Source organism: Epargyreus clarus, unplaced genomic scaffold, assembly GCF_041222505.1.
Source record: "Epargyreus clarus isolate Ecla_fem2 unplaced genomic scaffold, WU_Ecla_fem_2.2 ptg000018l, whole genome shotgun sequence".
In the NCBI taxonomy this organism is placed as follows: domain Eukaryota; kingdom Metazoa; phylum Arthropoda; class Insecta; order Lepidoptera; family Hesperiidae; genus Epargyreus; species Epargyreus clarus.
In genome coordinates, this window is record NW_027332226.1 from 12,736,731 (window position 1) to 12,739,860 (window position 3,130).

Consider the following 3,130-nt stretch of genomic DNA (forward strand, 5'->3'; position numbering starts at 1 on the left):
CCGCCACGCCGCCGCCTCATGCTGCGGAAACGATCGGAACTACTGTTGACTAAACATTGCTTTTATGGCCACTCAAAAACACTATTGGGTTTAGTTTGGACGGATGGGTCGCGGCGTACTAATGCAACTTTGCCATGAAAATGCTTCAGTGATTGACGATGTATAACTATTTTTATATCACGGCGTGCGTAAATGGACGTTTTACGCACGCTTCGCGTGCGCAAAACCCCCATTTCCGACCCCGTAATATAAAATTTTATACAACACGCGGACGAAAAATGTTTTTCTGACTCGTGTGATTGCAGTCCTCGCCTGCGGCTCGGCCTGCAAACTCACACTTGTCAGAAAAAAATTTTTCGTCCTCGTATTGTAATGTACTATTTATTTGATAGCAACATCGAATGAGCTTGCGGTCCACTTGATGTTCCGTGATAGCTGTCGCCCATCGACATCTGTAAGCAACCTCTAATGAGATTAGAATCCTACCTGAGGTCGGTCGTAGATGTGTTATTACCACTGAGAGCTAAGTTGGAACGTCTCCAATAAGTAAATGCTTCAAACCAGGACACAGCAGCAGCACAGCCAGTCATTTGACCGTAGACTGATGATCTGAAGAAAACAGCGGAAATCTCTAGGATAGAGCGGGCATAGGAGAGGTTGAAGAACCAACTTCTAAGGTCTACGTTCAGCAGTAGATCTCAAAAAACAAAAGCTTGCTTTGCATCTGACATTAAATGGCTACTGCCGCCCATGGGCATCTGTAATCAACCCCAGATAAGATAAGGTTCCTACTAGCAGTCGACCACAGATGCGCCGCTACCCTTGAAGACTAAGCTGTAACGCCTGGAAAAAGTATGTCTCCCTTACCACGCCATTCAAACCACAACACAGCAGCTTTAACACTACTGTTATTAGGCAGTAATATGTGTGGCGGGAATTATCGGGAACCATCAGAGTCGAACCACTAACAGTTCTACCACATTTACCAATGTATAGATGGTTGAAATCTTACATTATGTCTTGATTGTCAATAATATCGTAAATAATCTATTGGTGTCTATGTTTGCTAGAGAAATATTTTTAGGCTGCCGAAATAAATCTAGTCTATGGTTTTAGTCTACACTTACTTGATGTTAATTGTCAAACTATTTGAAATAAAGTCTTTGGATAATGTAGGGATTTGAAATATACATATTAAATTACTTGTAATCACACTCGTAGCGTACATCTCTGAATATAAACGTACGTTCGTTTTAGGAAGAAAATGCATTTGAAGTTAGGTCATGCTGTGGTCACACAAATAGTTCATTACAAATTGGTAGGAGTGAAACCGTTGAAGTTTGATAAGTGTTATCCAGAGCCAAGTTGAGAATAATCGTAGGACATACAACTCTTTTTTTCTGTCCCAGTTTTATTTTTTATCTTAGTTTGGATTAAAACAATTTATCAACATCCTAAAATTATCTTCAGTTTAGAGAAATTTGAAATCAATTTATAGAATAATGTAAATTCTGTTCTTATATTGAAATATACAGAAGATATTGAAATATCTTCTGTAAAATTCGCAGGTCTCTATCATTTCCTGAATTAAATCATCCATAATAATTAATTATTAATGCAGCTATACAAGGAGATAATAATAGTCTCATCTACATTTCGTTTGATGCGTGAATAAGTACGGTCCCATCCCAATACAGTTATTCTTAAAGTATAGCACTATAGATAGACACATAGATAGTAAAGTATACAATTACAGATGCAGATAGATAGAAGGAGATATGTTTGTATGAAAAAAATATCGGCATAAGTATGTTTATTATCTAATTTTGAAGGTAGAACCCTTTGTGGTTCGACTCCGGCGGCACTACCGCCACACCTATTTCTACCTAATAACAGCAGTGTTAGGCGCTGCTGTGTTCCGGTTTGAAGGGTGTGGTAAGGGAGACCGACTTTTCCGAGGCGGTCCAGCTTAGTCCTCAGGGGTAGCAGCGCATCTGTGACTGAGCTCAGGTCTAATCCTATCTGGGGTTGGCAGTAGCCACTTACCATCAGGTGGACTGCATGCTCGTCAGCTACTCCTATATTATAAAAAAAATTACTTACTTTAATTAATTTTAATTTAGAATAATATTCGTATTGGTATTGTATTATTCGATGTTATATCTGACCAATAATATCGGCATTGTGCTATTTTATTCCGCAAAATTGAGTTTTAAAAATAAATAAATTCGCTAAATTATCAACAATCAGTGCAGTAACATTAAATGATAATTCGACAATTAAACTTGGTGGCGGATAACACTTGGTTGTTGTATAATAGATAAGTTAAAAAAACTTACTGAAGTTTCTTAAAAGTACGATGAACTGAAATGTTAGGCAAATATAACAAACCTACTTTTTACTGTTATCAAAAATTAATCAATATTACCAATATCTTGCCTGTCAATTATCAAAATTCGACAATATCTGCCTACGTTTCTAATAGTCAATATCTACCTATATTCAATATTTTGCCTATCAAAGATTGAATTTTATATTTTATAATATATTTTATATTTTCTACTAGAAATTATTAAATTTTGATCATTGTAGTTTCGCCATTTCTTCGTAGCAAAATACCCCGAGGCGATTTAGCTAGTTGGTATCCAATAAGAAGTCTATCCATTTGAATTTGAAAATTACCTTTAATAATCCATCGCATATCAGTCCAACAAAATCATTACTTTATCATCATTAATAAACACTAGACTTTTTGCCTAACTATCAACTACTTAAATCAATTTTTAAAAGATAGAATCCTCTGTTGCACGTAGTCCAGATTCAAGCATTTCTATATTTCAAACAATCGGATCTAGAATAATTATATTTGTATGTGTTCACCCGTACATTCAATGAATCAATGCAAACACACGTATCTGCTATAAAATTAATAAGAAAACAAATCTAAACATTGAGCCCAATTCAAATAACGGCAACGATAAGACGGAGCCAGATAGACTCGTCCGATGTAGGCAAAGTTAATTTTAATGTTTCAATTTAAATTCGCAATTGGGATAAGCGAGACAACCCTCGTGGGGTCAGTCTGATAACCCCACACGTCGGCTCGGACCTCCGACACTCCTCAGACGTA